The sequence below is a fragment of the Patagioenas fasciata genome, chromosome 1 (assembly GCF_037038585.1).
Source record: "Patagioenas fasciata isolate bPatFas1 chromosome 1, bPatFas1.hap1, whole genome shotgun sequence".
Taxonomy (NCBI): domain Eukaryota; kingdom Metazoa; phylum Chordata; class Aves; order Columbiformes; family Columbidae; genus Patagioenas; species Patagioenas fasciata.
In genome coordinates, this window is record NC_092520.1 from 62,511,550 (window position 1) to 62,528,253 (window position 16,704).

The 16,704-nt window shown below is 41.5% G+C and overlaps 1 long non-coding RNA gene across 2 annotated transcripts; it reads left to right on the forward strand.

Moving 5' to 3' along the window:
- The first annotated feature begins 10,148 nt into the window (after positions 1–10,148).
- On the forward strand, positions 10,149–15,950 carry LOC139826995 (uncharacterized). 2 transcript variants are annotated; one of them, XR_011737167.1, is made up of 5 exons: positions 10,149–10,410; positions 10,578–10,653; positions 10,775–10,872; positions 14,927–15,142; positions 15,288–15,950. It is a non-coding gene; the product is annotated as an uncharacterized lncRNA (long non-coding RNA). The 2 variants fall into 2 exon arrangements; XR_011737166.1 differs by having other exon boundaries at positions 14,927–15,950.
- The last annotated feature ends 754 nt before the right edge of the window (positions 15,951–16,704 follow it).

Below are 16,704 nucleotides of genomic sequence, written 5' to 3' on the forward strand. Positions count from 1 at the left end.
AACTTCATGAGGTTCCTTTTTGCCCAGTTCTCCAGCCTATCCAAGTTCCTCTGGATGGCAGCACACCATCTGGTGTATTCACCACTTTTCCCAGTTTTGTGTTGCTTGCAAACTCCCTGTGAATGCACTGTTCAGGTCATTAACGAAGACATCGAAACATTATCGGTCTATTGACCCCTGGAGTAAACTCCAAGTGATTCACCTCACACTGGGCTTTGTGGATTGCAATCCTCTGGGTCTGGTCATTCAGAAAGTTTTCAATCCATCTCACTGTGTACTTATCTAATATGTACCTTGTCAGCTTGTCTATGAGGATGTTGTGGGACACAGTGTCAAAAGCCTTACTGAAGTCAAGGTGAACAACAATCCACTGTCCCCTCATCCACCAAGACAGTCATCTCTGTTGGAGAAGACTATCAGGTTGGTTAAGCACAGTTCCCCATTTGTAAAATCTTGCTGAACAATTCTGATCATTTTTTGTCCTTCACATGTCTGGAAATGTTTTTTGGGATTAGTTCCTTCATCATCTTCCCAAGGATTGAGGTGAGGCTGACCAACATGTAGGTCCACAGATCCTCCTTCTTGCCCTTCCTGAACATAGGATTGACATTTTCTTTCTTCCAGTCCTCAGCATCATCCTTCAGGTAACACTCCCTTGCAAAGATAATCCAAGAGTGGCCTTACAGTGACATCAGCAAGCTCCTTCAGTACTTGTGCATGCAATGTGTCAGGCTTCATGGACTTTGGTATGTCTGCTTTGCTAAGTGCTCTCTAAAATGGTTCTCCTTCACCAAGGGTAAGCCTTTCGTGTTCCAGACTTTCCCACTGGTCTCAGGGGACTGAGATATTCTAATATTATTCATTATTTTCTATAGAAAAAATGCACAAATATATAACATTTATTTATAATAAATATTGGCCAGATCCTCAGAGATACATAGATGTTTATTTTTTATTTAAATTCCCTACTTTAACCGATTCCTATAAAATGACAGATAATATTAGAATAGCTGGGGACGGCAGGGGGGCGCTCAAGCAACCTCCTTGTCTATAAAGTGGTAATTTGGTATTCTCTTGAGTAGGGAGTCACCAAGAGATTGACTGCCAAAAACCTTAAAGAAGCATCAGGGAAGAATTCTGAAAAGATCAGTAGGCTATGAGAGGTAAGAGCTGAGTTTGCCTGCATTGGGAAAATAGTGAGAACTTTTTCTGCCATTTGGTATGAGAAACAAAAATATTTTTTGTTGTTGTTACAATCAGCTTTCCTCTCCTTCATCTGTTTTCATGGGCTAGATTCAGATCTCTTTATCCACCCATTAGTCTCAGTGCCCTGCAAGTCAGGGGAGAGCTGGCTGAGAAACACGTAGTGATTCAACACAGCGTTCCAGAAATTCACATTCTCCAGTCATGTACCAGCAGGCGCATTTGTGAAAATGAAATTTTTGAGTATGTTAGTCTGGCATTTCATAGTAGAAAATCCAAAAAGCAATTTGCAATCTTATAAAATTATTTTCCTATCCTGAGCTGCCGGGCAAAAATATGTGCCCTTACACAAGCCCACTGATTTCAACTGAGGTTTTCCAAGGCACTAGAATAAATCACTCACATAAATCAAACAGCAAGATCAAAGCCAATGATGGAAAGACTCAGGCCATCAATTATGGTGGAGTATAGCAAATGGAAGACCTAGTGACACTTCATTTTATATCACGTGCAATTGTCAGGGCTCAGTGACACAACATTACCAAAAGTGATGTGGCTGTTCCGAAAATCACAGCTGCTTGCTTGTTTTTCCCCCTTGTAAGTTGTTGCATCTTTCTAAAGCCCTGAGCTTCTCTTTGAGCTGTTGTTTCTTTTCCCAGCATAAAAACAGCTTGTTCGTGGACTGCCCTTCTAATTAGAAAAGCAAGCCACAGATGTTCTTGAAAGAGAACTAAATTCCACTTGTTGAAAACATACCTCGCTTGGGAAGGCAGGAGGAGAACTGTGCCACAGCTCAGCTGTCTGTCAGCATCCCTCCTGCCATTCACTCCCCTCGCTGGGACCAGGTGTGACAGCGATACCACGAGCTGCTCAACGTTCTCCGCTCATCTTCCATGCTCATGCTGCCAGGGTCCCGTCTCACCACTTTTGAAGCTCAAATCTGTTATGGCTGTCTCTATCCTGGGCTACGCTAAGTTCTCCTCACAGCGTTGGGAAGTGCCTCACAACTAATCGGATTATGTTTGTTTAGCTGGTTGGTTGCTTTGGTTTGTTTTGTTTTGTTAATTGCCGAGCAAGTTACTATTAATAGATATCAAGTATTCACAAGATGGCTGTCAATTAACCTTGAATTCTAAGATGCCCAGTCAGTTTGAAGTGCACTGTAGTCTCTTCAATGAAATAGTGGCAGTGGCAAATTCAGGCCTAAAAAGAACATATGTTTAACACAGATGGTATGTATTCAAACACTTGTACAGTTGAATCCACTTTTAAAGTCTACAAATATAGCCACCTTTTACATATACTGTAAGAAAGATTCCCAGATTTCCATTTGCACATCAAAACAGTTATATTATAGCAAGGCGTCATGCATATGATTAAATTGTTCTGTTTAAAAACAAAACCAGATTGCTATAATAGGATCCTATTGTATCTGTGAAATTAATCTGCCTTAATACTAAGGTATAGCATCTGTTTTTAATGGAATAAAAATACCTCAGCCAGTGTAGCAAATAACACTGTAAAGTTTCCAGACTTTCCACAGGAGGGATTCCTTGGTAAAGCTGAATTAGGCTTCCTGTGTTTCCACATTGAAGACTGTGATTCAGACATTTTCAGGTATTTCCTAGGAGGGAATAATTGGATTGGCTTTGTGTCAACAAAATGAAATGTTAAAAAAAAAGGGGAAAAAAAAAGCCCAACAAACAAAATAACAAACAAACAAAAAAACAAACCAAACATAAAAGTAATGTCTTCTTTGCTTCCTTTATAGTACCTTTTACAAAAGCCTTTTATATAACTGTGCCATGGGGCCTTGATAACCCATTACAGATACACACCTTGAAGCACATTCGTAACCCTAGGATGACATTAGTTCTCATCTGACCACCATCTATGCCATCTTCAGAAGAAAGGTTACATCGCTGTGCGCAGCAACTGGCTACTAATTCTGACAGCCATTCTAACAGGTGAAAAAATAAGAGTCTGGTCAGAACATTTACAGTGAGATCTGTTGCTAAGATCAGTTTACCATGTTTCCTATGCAAGAAACCTTCTGATATGGTTCCTACACACACTACGGAAGCAAGTGAAGTCAGATTCCTCAGTTGGGAAGCAGGAATGTCTAGTGACCCTGCTTGCGCAAAAACTGTCAGGCTTAACATCACTTTTAGATGCCCCACTGAAGCCAATTAGATTATGGCAATTGTCCTGACATGCACAAGTGTTTGGAGGATTTGAGATGGCTGATGATGGCAGCAAAAGTAAGAAGCTTTGAGGATGGAAGTAATTTTAAGGGACAGCTTAAACGAAAATTGCTTTAAACCAACAAACTATTTTTACATTATTTCATTTTAAATGAAATATGCAACTCGTTTTCAAATAGACTGCACATCTTACAAATCAGCAGCATTTCCTACTCCAGGCACTTGCAAAGATTTTAAAGTTGTATGTGTGGAGTTATTTCTAAACATTTTTGAGCGCTTGAGATATTTTGTTCTTGAAAATGGAAGTGAATTAAGCCCTGTGTTCAAACAGGCAGTTCAAAGACATATTGAAACAATTTGTATCACACAAAAGGCTCACAATGAAAGGAAAAGCCAGTAAGTAAAAACAAAGAAGATGGAGCCAATGTTTTATCATCACTATTAGACAGTCTGAAAGAACTTAATGAGTGCTTCCTTTTACTACCATTGTCCATGATTTGACTAATCTCGCCTGTGACATTGGTTTTACCAGCCCTTCTCTCCTTTCTCTTCTTCTGTCCCCAAACCTTTGTTTCTGAAGTGGAATGTCATGGGTTATGCCACATAGGCATACTTACCCTGGAAATGGTTTACCTCAGCCTCCTCACAAGCAATATAAGTGAAACTGGAAAATAGTCTCAGAATAAAAGTGTTCATACCACTATGAAATCATTCAGATAAAATTGCACCACTAATTTTATGGAAAACATTTGTTTTCTTGTGCAGGTCGGACCTCAATCTTGCCAATTCTTCTTCTGGAACTATTTTCTTAGACTAGGTTTCACTTCACCTGGTTTTAGATGTTTAGAAGTCAGATATCAAAGTGCGAGTTCTTCAGTCTTGCCTCCTTTTGTAGTTTAAAAACAACAAAAAAAAGTGTGTCAGAGAATACCAGTAGGTATCCCCTAGTATCACCTTAGGTACCATTTTCAGATTACATGTTTCACCTTCAGTAGGAGCCTGTTTGCACGTACACCTGTGAGAGTGATAGTAATGACTCACTTGGAATTAGTGTCTGTATGGGAATCATATCAGGTTTTAAACACCTGCACTTAGGAGAGCCTAGAGAGCATCCTAAGGGTACATTCTTAAATAGACTTCTGATACTTGATTCAGCTGGTTCAGTTGTACCCCTAGACGTAACTGTGCAGCATCCATTTCAGATGCGTGAAGGTATCTGAGACATCTGTGTAGGCTGGCAGATATAATACAGACCTGTTTGTCCTACTTGTTTCAGGAGAGGCATCTGTAGGCCAGATGGCACAGCCTTGAGCATCTCAACTGGCATTAGATGTCTATGTTTAGACAGCTGAATCGTGCCCCAAGCAACTTGTCTGCTGTGCTTCTTTCTGGATCCCATTGACTAAACCTCTGTTGACAGTAGTCAGAGCTTAGAGAAGTGGCCCTTATGTGACACCTGCATACCATCACAAAAATTCAGATTCAAACTGAATCCCACTTATCACTTTTTTAAACACACGCTAAGATTAATTCCATCCTTCAATTTGATCTTGAATGCTAAGCCCATATTGACCATCTACCTGTGGATCTAATTGCTTTCCCTTTAGTCTCTGCATTTTTCCTACTTTGACCACGACATGCTGCTGCTTAAATGAGTTTGCCTTTTCCTTCCCTATAGTCATATCTCAGAAAACCTTTGTCTTCCCACCTCTTGTCTCATGCTCTGTCCAAATTCCAGCTCCAAAGAGGTCCTTCAAGAATAAAATGGCCTCTGCCCAAGCATGAAAAGGCATCGGGGCATGATCTCAGTCTCTTTAACTAGTCTGGGGACAATGCTCACAGATGCAGAAAATGTGGTGAAGTCTGGCATCTGGACAGATATTCTGGTGTTGATATAAATGAGTAGCTTTCATGAAAAAATCATGCCATTCAAAAACATACTAAACATTACATTTTTTTGAGCTAAGCTGTCTGAAATAAATCACAATGTTGGGAAGGAGGGGATGAATATGTTGCTGACCACTACCTTACATGTGTCTTTGTTTCGGATTTTTCGGATAACAGCTGTTACCCATCTTGCTTTCAAAATCTGTCCCTTCATCTTCCAAACCTAAAATCAGCAGAGACAGAGATTCGGTGTTGCTTTGCCTTATGACTGCTTCTCAACACCAGACTCTGCACCTCTATCAGTACACTCTCAGCTGGTAAAAAGCATTCTTTCTTATTTTTATTTACCTGATTTTTCAACTCTGACGTCCATTCCACCATACACATAAATTAAAAGTGACTAACCCATATACATAGTTTAAGTAGAAAGATACATGAAGTCAGTAGAGCCAAAAAGGCATTATTCACAGTATCACAGTATCACAGCATGTTTGGGATTGGAAGGGACCTCGAAAGATCATCTGGTCCAATCCCCCTGCCAGAGCAGGAACACCTAGATGAGGTCACACAGGAACATGTCCAGGTGGGTTTTGAAGGTCTCCAGGGAAGGAGACTCCACAACCCCCCTGGGCAGCCTGTTCCAGTGCTCCATCACCCTCACTGGGAAGAAGTTTCTTCTCAAATTTAAGTGGAACCTCTTGTGTTCCAGCTTGATCCCATTACCCCTTGTCCTGTCATTGTTTGCCACCGAGAAGAGCCTGGCTCCATCCTCATGGCACTCACCTTTTATATACTTATAGACATTAATAATGTCCCCCCTTAACCTCCTCTTCTCCAAACTAAAGAGCCCCAGCTCCCTCAGCCTGTCTTCATAAGGAAGATGCTCCACTCCCTTAATCATCTTTGTTGCCCTACGCTGGACCCTCTCCAGCAGTTCCCTGTCCTTCTTGAACTGAGGGGCCCAGAACTGGACACAATATTGCAGATGGGGTCTCACCAGGGCAGAGTAGAGGGGAAGGAGAACCTCTCTCAATCTCCTAACCACCCCCCTTGTAATACACCCCAGGATGCCACTGACCTTCCTGACCACAAGGGCACAGTGCTGGCTCATGGTCTCTTCTATTCTTTCACCAAAAAGCATTTCTTTCCTTTTCTTTTTTTAAATCATGCATTAAGTTTCATGCTAATCTTACAAAAATGTACACACATGAGAAAATTTAATCACATCACAAGTCTCAATTGAAATTAAAGAGATGACTTGCATGTGTTTGCACGATTACATTTTTCAACTCTTTGAACAGGTTCAACTTCTTATTAGTCTGCAGGGTTCTATGTGAGTTTTGAATGCAGTTCAGCACCTGCAAGATTGATCTTACGAAACTGTCATCAGCAGAAAGAACCTTTAGCCAAGCAATAGCAGGTTGAAAAGAACACAAATTGAGATGCAATAGTTGTTCTTTCTAATCAGCCCTGATGTGAAGGAGTGAATTTTATTCTCTTTCCTAGCAGTTGGCAGTTTCACCTTGTGACTTCGTGTCTTGTACAGTTAGCAGAACAGAATGGCAGCTTCACTTGTGAAGTTATTTTAAATGTTATTCATAACAAGCTAATTTGTTGGTGTTCTGCTAAACTGGAACTCTTATTTCTCAAGGGCATTTACTCATTGTGATTGTGAACTGTTGCATTCACGTTTTATGTTTGGTTAATCTAGTGAGCGCTGTAACCCAACTTGTCCTCTTTGAGAGAGTGGTGTGATTATAACTCAGCCCTGAAGGGCAGGGTTACAGTCTAAAGTTCCTCAGGAAAGAAAAATAGGTGGTATTTTCCCCGGGTAAAATCGCTGATGTTATACCACTGAAGTTTGGCTCAGTACCAAACAAGTCATTAAAGGAAAAAAAAAAAAAAGAAAAAAGAAAGGAAAAGAAACCCCATACCACCTCTTGCTGATAATTCTATGTGCGTGAACATACCAATGCAAGCAGAAAGGCAAAAAGGGCTTGCAAAAATATTACAAATATCTTGACAGTATTTCTATGATTTGAAACTGGTTGCAAAAGCTCTCCCACTAAGCAAAGCTATTTTCTTATTTTCAAGCCCCGTGAGAATAAAATCTATAATCTGTATTCAGAAAGGCTGCTGCTTAGCGATGTCATCAGTCATATAACTACATAATGCTAACTTGCATGGCATTGGGTCTGTGTGCCATCTGACTGTATGTTATAGAAGCAAAAAGTGAAATGCAGGCAAGAAGCCAGAACAAACGAGTGAACGAGAAAGGCGCAGCTGTAGAGCAGGGAGCTACACCCAAAGCTTAAGAATCAGATCCTAATACCAGAGAGTATGCTGGATGAGAGGTTGCTCCAGCCCTCCTTTATTTTAATGTGGGGTTTTTTTTGTCTTTATGAAAGGGTTTTTCAGTCCGTTTCAGCAGAAGTCACACAGCAGCAGCACGTCTGCCCATGTGGGTGGCCTCTTTCACACTGAGAAACCAAGACCATCTGCAGGGTGTTGAGGACCAGCTTGACAGGCGTGAGTGTCCATACACTCACCAAAAACGTGAAGTAACCGATTGCTAAATCACTTAAGCATACTGGGTTTGCTTTAAGGCAGCATAGCTAAGAATAATAGCATGTATTCATTTAACCTTGACTGGTTCTGAGCCCAAGGGTTTGGCATTGAAGGAATCATAAATGCTTATGTCCTGTGACGGACATTTCAGGAGTGTCCGAGCTGCACGTAGAAGTGAGCAAACTAACTCTGGCTGGCTGCTAAAGTTTAGAAATAACCTGTCTGCTCCTCACTTGCCCATCAGAGCCAAGGGTTTGACAAAATCTTTTTGACTGCACGTCTGGGCTCCAGCTGACAGCAGCACATTACACGAGCCTGCATGTAACGTAACTGGTTTCAGCTGGCTTGCAGAAAAGTCCCTTGAAAATACCATTCCCAGGGCTTTCTTTTCCCAGCTAAGGATAACAGAAGTGACAATGATTACATGGTGTTAATGTGATATTTATAATCAGCCTATTAACTAATCTAAATAGCAGCCTCATGCATGTGGTTCTTGCACACTTCTAGCCTGTTTCCCAGTCCAGTGCTAAAAAGCTTGATTCAAGTAAGATGGGTTTGGTGTAAACAGCAAATTCATGCCAAAGCTCAAAGTTAATCTAGGCCCAAGCACCCCTTACTCCCTCAGCTTGTCCTGAACCCACAGTGTGCATGTGAAGCAAGTTTGGGCTCACTGCGCCGTTAGTACCATGTTTGAACAGTAGTGCAGGAGTATCTACTAATCTTTAGCCTTAAATCAGCTCGTTCTTCATGTAGCTCCAGCTTCACTGTGACTTGGAGATGTTTTTCATGCTGCAACCATTCCTGTGCCTGATAAAGTAGCAGGAGGGAACCGTCCCATTTTCATCAGTATGATTTTAGAATGGTTTTGTATGGAGCCTGATCATCCTGTCTTTTTTAATCAATATTCTATTATTTAGGACCATTTGCTACCAAACTGGATTTGTTTGGTTAAATGCATGATCCTTTCCATCTGCCTGAGCTCACGTCCACGAGTGCCCCACTCTCCAGCTGCATAGACCCATTAGCTTTTCAGTACTAGAAAAGGGTTTCAAAGTTCAGGACAAAGTTGCACTTAGTGAAATAACATGTCAAGGCAGATTTCATTTGTACATTCACCTGTTTTAGCTGTAGTGTCCTTTAATAAGATGATATCCTTGCAGTCAGAATAAGATTTTACAACAAGGACACAGTTTGTTTTCCATCCAACCAATGAATATCCAGAGATCTTTTCCAGTCCTGTGCTCCTTAACAAACAAATCTGTCTCCTTTGCTCCAGGATACCGACTTTTTCTGTGACATCAGCATGGGCTCCTTCCCTTCACTTGGCTTTTAGTTTTGGCATATATGACCAGACTTAGCAGATTCGTCAGCACAAAACACAGATACAGAATGAAGCACTGTTCAAGCCTCTTGCTTTCCAAATTTCCAGGAAATTTCAGCTCTGTTGGTTTTAGCTACTTCATTCTGCTACTCAGAGTATTTCATGCAAGTAGTATTTGTTCCCAGATAGCCTTTTATTTTTTCAGAAGCTGTCCTAAGCCAAGGGCTCTGACAGAGGTCTGCTTTGTCTGGTATCTGGCTAATGATCAGCATTGTTAGCTGCTGGATAATGCAGGACAACTCGTTTCAGTGGTGTATGCTAAGGATTCTTAAAGGTATAGCTAATTTCACTTGGTAAGACCTCTTATTTAATAGGACTGACCAAACAATATGGACCTTGCAATTTTAGAAGTTACTGTGTTACTGCATTTAATGGTCATTAGGTTTCCAGAGCTAATTAAAAAAATGTAACTTATTTAACTTTACTTAGTAGCTTTTGACTTAGCAAGAAATTCTAGGGAATATGTAGGGATAACTAATATTTCACATATCAGTGTAAATGTGTCTTTCTTTGGAAAAACATCCTTCTTTGGTACATTCCTGAACTGCTCTGATTATCTGAACTAATTCAAGTCAGGTGGCCCAGCTTTGTAGGTTATCTCTCTGTCAGGGTGAAGATGGACACAAGCAGGGATTTAATGTGCAGAATTTAGCTCATTTAGTCTCTGCCTCTGTTTGCGTTAGCTGCTGCAAGTCATTTAAAACTTTGCCAATATACCCTTTTCCTAAGAAACTCACCCATTTACGGTATGAAAGTAAGTAGGCCTAAAAGGGTGGTAGGTGACATCAATACTCGGAAAGTCTTCAGGTAAACTTGCAAATGTAAAGGTGCAACATTTAAATGACAACAAAGTGCTTTGTTTTATGCTAGCTAGTTGGACTCAGGGGTCAGAGCCACTCTGTAGCCCTTCTGCATTTTACAGCACTGACGCAGAACAAAACAGTGCTGCCAGGCATCTCCTCTGTGCTGCTGTTTCATCTCTTTTTAATGATTCCAACCTCCCCTCACCCCACAACAGAGGGATGCAGGGGTCTAGCTGGGAATTAGAGCCTGAACAGGGAATTACCTCCTGTCAGAGACTGCAGAAAAACAGGACTCCACTTTCTGAATGAGAGGAGGTACGAATGCATTAAAAATGCATCTACTTATTGCAAATGCATCTTTCAGGTAAGTTTCAGCCTATGTTGCTTAGTGAAATGAGGCGGGCAGTACCCATGTTCATTTTATGTATTTTGCTTGATGGCTTGTTTATTTGCAGTGTGTATATATTTTGTTTGCATTGCATACCACATTCATGTGAAGCATTTCTCTTTTATGCATTTTTTGCATTCAAGGGTAACTTCAAAATCTGATTCAAAACATGATTCTGTGTGGTTGGAGGTTAACTGCTTCTCAGAGATTCTCTCAAAGGTATGGGCTTACCCCATATGCTTTACTACAAATAACAAAACTCTAATCAACTGCACCTGCAATCAGAAATTTTTTTACTTCTTTATCTTTTTCTCATCTACCTTATCTTTGCTCGCCACAGTTTGCCCCGCTCCTCAAAATCATGGCTGTCTACACAACCTTGATTACAAGTTCAGCAAAATGTGAAGTCTCTGATGCGCACATGTGGATGATTCACAGGTAAAGAGCTCATTTTCTGTTAAGCCCACTCCACTGCTTTTTTTCTCTCAATAGCGTAGATCTCAACTTCATACAGAGGAGCTGCCTTATCTCACTGAGGTGCAGATGCGTCCTGCAGCTGAAGGTACATCCACATATACACATGCATCCATATACACCATGTATGTACAAAAGTAAGAAACTGGAAGGGACTAATTCAGCATCCCTCCCACATATCCTCAAATACTCAAGAAGCATTCAGGGAATTTACATGAGCCTCAGAGGTCTGATTGTAACCAAGAAGGGTAGATCATGGCCAAAATAGGTGGCTCTCCTCACAAACCTAGTACAGAAGTTTCCAAGGTACAGTAAGGAACAACTGCAGAGCTCATAAGTCTGGAATATCTGAAGCCAGTGGAAAATCCTTGAAAAAGAGCATTAAATTAAAGCAGTTCCTATAGCTGCTGTGGGTTACACCCAGTGATGTGTCAGTCGCTGGAACGGGGTCAGTAATGGAGTGAGCACCTTTCCCTGCCTCCCTCTGCTCTTTTATTTCTCAGAAGACTCAAGAGCCTCTTATTCTGAACCTCTAGTAGTAACTTAATAAAAATAAAGATCAATGATTAACTACACATGCTAGATTTTACCTACTGGAGCATTTGAAAATGCTGAGAATGCAATTTCTCAGCGTGTGGGTTGAAGCAGTTAATGGGGAGGGGACACAGAAGCAGCAGAGCAAGCACAGAGCAGCAGGAATAGGAGCTGCAGCCTTCTCAGTGAGCTGCAGCAGCCACCCTGTGCCAAAGGCATCACACCCTGGGGGGAAGCTACAGCCCAGACGTGTGGCAGACACCATGGTCTATCGAAGTGTGGCAGGAATGGTGATTACTGTCTTTCAATGTTTTTTCTTAGAAAACCAACAAGGAAAGGAGCTCTAGATTTTGCAACCCGGACCCCAGTTCTGTAGGAAAAAGAAAATCAGGCTGAGGAAGGAATGACAACACAATGCAAGGTCATGGATCAAATCAAGGATATATTAAGATCAAAGTTTGAGGGTCTTCACAGAATATTTTTATTTTTCAGAGTGCTATATTCTTCATCCCAGTGTCTGTCCAATTTACTGTCTTGCCATGGTCCCTGCTCTGCTTTTAACTAGAAATCAGATCTTCCACATCTAAGAAGGAGAAGTATCTTGGTAATTAGGGACTCAGAAAGGCTGGGGCACCAGCATTGTGGTCTAAGGCAGTGAGTCTATGAGATCCCACTGACTAAGGCATCAAATATCACTTCTGAACCTGAAAACCATTTCTATAAACCACGATGCTGTCCAAGTTCAAGGGTCTTTGAAGTACTCAAGTTTTTGTATTCCATTTATAATGTACTCAGTGAGAAGCAGTTAAAAATTATAGGGTAGATTTTGTACAAAATTGGAAGCAGTGAGGACAGATAATACTAAAGTAGGAATTGAAGGTACTGCAGGAGAAATCACAGGTACAATTTGTATGTTGAGGCTGGAAGGGACCTCTGGAGATCACCTTGCCCATATGTTAGCTGTATTGTGGGAACTACCTCAGGAACACTTAGAAAAAGGGCCTCACTTTTTTAGGTGATGATAACAAATGAATGACATCAGACATTTTTCATGGAAGTTTGGAAAAGTGCACATATTTACATCTGGATGAAGAGCTAGGTAACTGCAGAGAGCTTAAAATATTCATAGAAGGTAATGATAAGAGAGTTGCTGTGTTAGAGCTCATTTTAGCGGACAAGCAAAATTTCACTGCTGATTTAGAGTATTTTTGCTTGCCTGGGTATTAATGATCACGATTGGGTTAAATTTGTTTGACCACAGTACTACTACTAACGAGCATTATATTTTATCAAGCTTTAAATAGTCACTTTTTAATGTTTAAACTAATTTGTGACATTACAGACTGGAATGTATGTATAGAGTGAGAAATGCTTTTAAAAAGCACATGAGGAAACGTTTAAGAACTAGTCCTTGGATGCTAAATAAAAAACTGTGTTTGGGCAACCGTGAGAAATGCAATGGATTGAAAATAAGAAGATGCAGAGTGATAAAGAAATCCTCAAAATAAATATTTAGAATCTGGGAAGGTAAGAAAAATGTCAGTGAGGATAGGCTTTAGCTTTAAAAAGGAAGGAGATAGCTGACAGAATCAGTGAAATGTCACAAGTCTCAGTGAATGACCAATGAAATTTAATTATAACAGAGATTTTAAAAAAGAACAAACTAGAGGCAAAATGTACTCTTAAAGTCACACTCAGGTCCATTACAGGATACTGGTGGTGATGGAAGGAAAAAAAAAAAAGTTGAAATTATTTTTTTTCCCATATTTGAGAAGAGGCATTGAAATATTCTGTTGACAAATTTGCTGTTCACATTAAAAAATGAGAAACAGCATCTCCTAGATTTAAACACTTTTAAGTCAATAAAGTGTACACTAATTTATGCCAGTGGTCAAGATGCATGTGTCTGGGTTACTGTCCCCAGCCAGGATTTATCACCAGTGCATAATTGGACGGGAATAGCATCACAACAGAACTATCCTTCATGCTCCTGTGTCTAATATCATTGGTTAGAACCATGGTATCATTAAATAGTTTGCAATGGAAGGGACTTCAGGAGGTCCCTCGTGCACCTCAGCAGGCACAGCCGCGGGATCAGACCAGGCTGCTCAGGGCTTTGCTGAGCTGGGTCCAGAAATCCCCCAAGGCTGGACCCTGCCCAACCTCCCTGGGCAGCCTGTCCCCCTGCCTGTCCCCAGCTGGCCTGTCCTCATGGGGAGAGATTCCAGTACCAGCCTGAACCCCTCTGGTTCAGTTCCTGCTGCCGTACCTTGTTCTCCAGCCACGCACGGCTGTGACGGGCCCGCCTGACCCTCTACATCCCCTCCGCAGGCACTGGGCTGGCTGTGAGTGTCTCTGAAGCCGTCTCTGCCCCAGGCTGGACAAGTCCCACTGTGCCAGCCTCTGCTCAGGGACACCCTCCAGCCCTGGGTGTCACGGGACTGAACTCAATGCAGGTTATGGATGTCTTTCCTGCATTGGGGGCACCAAACTGGCCACGCTACCCAGTTGTGGTCTGACAAGGAGTGCTGAGCAGAGGGGACAACCCCTGCCCCGAGCTCCTGGCTGTGCTCCTGCTGATGCAGCCCCAGACACTGCTGAGCATCTCTGCTGTCAGGGCTCACTACTGGCTCCTGCCCAGCTTGCTGTCCCAGAGCCCCTTCTCCAGAGCTGCTTCTCGAACAGTCTGTCCCCAGTGTCTATTACTGCAAGAGATAATTCTTCCCCAGGTGGAGCACTTGGCATTTGGTTTCTTGAATTTCACAAAATTCTTGTTGGCCCATCCCTCCAGCCTATCTAGGTCCCTTTGAATGACACCCCTTCCACAGAAAGTATTGACCATCTGCCCCTGGTATCTGCAAACCTGATGAGACTGCTTCACAACCTCCTCCAGGTCATTGGTAACAACACTGAGGACTACAAGTACTAGGATATACCCTGCAGTACCTACCCTGTTGCATGCTGTGGGCAGAAAATTTATCCACTGACCATGACCCTCTGAGACTGAAGATCCAGCTGGTTTCTTACCAGTCTGGTTGTCCACCCATTCAAGTTATAACATCCTAACGTGGATTGTGGGAGACAGTGTCAAACATTTATTTGTTCACGTGGCTATGTTTTTGTTATCGTTTCAGACATGCATTCAGGTCATGGCTTCATAACAGTGTTTAGTCACATCATGGTTTAAACTAATCCCATATACTCCGCTTTCCTTCCAGATAAATTGGCTTCTGAACAGAAGCCTTCTGGTTTACAGTTTTAGACTTAAGATACTTCTTCTGCACCAGAACATTGGAATTCGTGGGCTGTGGGCCCAGGTACTGGTAGGTCACCAAGAAACAATTTAGGACTAACTTTTTGGTATTTTATGCTACACTGGAAGTATTCATATAACATACTCAGCAAAGGCATGGTCTGACCAGAGGATATTTTTTTGCCATTTTCTCAAGGATGTATGTCCCCTCACACACCTGTTTCTCTGCAGGCTCACAGAGGTGGAACCATTTTGTCCAGAATTCAGGCACCTGTGCAGAAGTCCAAGTATTTTCACACAATATGCCTGATAGTCATTCAAAGGACATTCATGATTGAAGACAAGGACTCTGGTAGACACGTGGCACTAAGATTTGGTATTATTAAGATGGAATGGAACAGAAAGTGATGTAAATGGAAAAGATGATGGATGTTTACCTCCTTAAAGGTAATTTCCTTGCAGAGTATGCAAGTAACAGTTGAGTTGAGTGCGCTGCCATCTACAGGTCGTCAATACAGCACCTTCTGAGCAGCGTTTTACTACTTTTGTTTTTTCCATCACTAACCCTAGCTCCTGTTCTGTTTTTCTGTAGTTCATGGGCATTCCTTTGGGTAATGGACTTCAATGGACTAGATTTATAGTGACCGCAACCTGCAAGCCATGTTGATGGAAAGTTCATTATGGTTTGGGATTAGTTGCTAATCTTTCGGATTATTAAAACTATACCGCTTGGACATTCTTCTTTTTGTTTTAATTGCCTGTGATATGAACAAAGGGCACAGCCGGTCTAGTATCTAGTGTTATGTGTATAATTTCCTATGACCATTGACAGACAAATAAATATGAGCTAGTTTCAAAGTGACCTTCTCCTTCCATCCACATTAGAATGTTCTGACAAAATTCATAATTGACTGAAGTCTTTTTATAGCACCAATGAACATAATGACCAGGGACAGAGTTTCCAGGGTGCCCTGTCTCTGCTCAGTTTCCTGTCACAGCCACGGCTCCAGTTGGGCTACATACGATCAGGGTAGCGCCTCCATCCTGGCAGAGGACAAAGACTCAGCAGCCTCCACTGCGGGGATGTGACTTCACAGCGGATAGCATTTCTAACTGGAAATAACGATGCTTTGGAAGTATCTAGTAAAGCCCAGCTGGCCGTATGCCCTATTGTTCACAGACTGAAATGGAGATTGAGCCATCAGCAGTAGCCTACAGGCAATTTGTTCCTAAATTCTAGAAAAATCCTGTTTGTTCTCCCCATAATACATTAATAAATTATATTGATTTTTAGTGCAGTTTACTGTTCTCTCTTCAGCCTATGGTAAGAAAAAACCTCATGGATCCATGACAAAGACTTAAACTATACTGTGAGCTTCCTGGCAATGGCACCAATTGAAATGGCTTCTTGCTACTTGACTATAATATGAACCCCCTTGAGCTCCTGTGGGCAATGAATTAGCTTCTTGCCTTCCAGTTCCTGGAAAACTGAACAGTGTAGCAGGAATCTCAGCAATCTGCCACATAGAAAACACAGGACAGCTAGCAGTTTGCAATTTTAACCACTTTTAGTTTGTTACCTAACGTGTCTTCGCATCACTCTGAAAGTATCTAAGGAACGTGATCTAATCTAACAGGGAACTAATGTGGAAAGAAAATTTTGTGTCATTAAAAAAAAATCACCTTCTTTGGCTACACACCAGCTTGAGACACATAACTGAGTGCAATGACTTGTGAAATAATTAATGCTCACAGTGGCTTAGTCGATGTGATAGTTTGAATGACAAATGTTACTGCATTCTTGATGTACTCTTACTGACCTACACAGAGATGCTTATCAAATAACATGTAAGATCAGGCATGTCACCATCATTCAGCTACCTAGGCACAGACGGAGAATGTGGAGAAGAAAAACTGCCTTTAACATTAGCTGTGATTGATTTCAGATTAGTACTGCAGTGTGAATTGTTATATAAATGTAATATTATCACCTGGTTTCTTAAGACGCT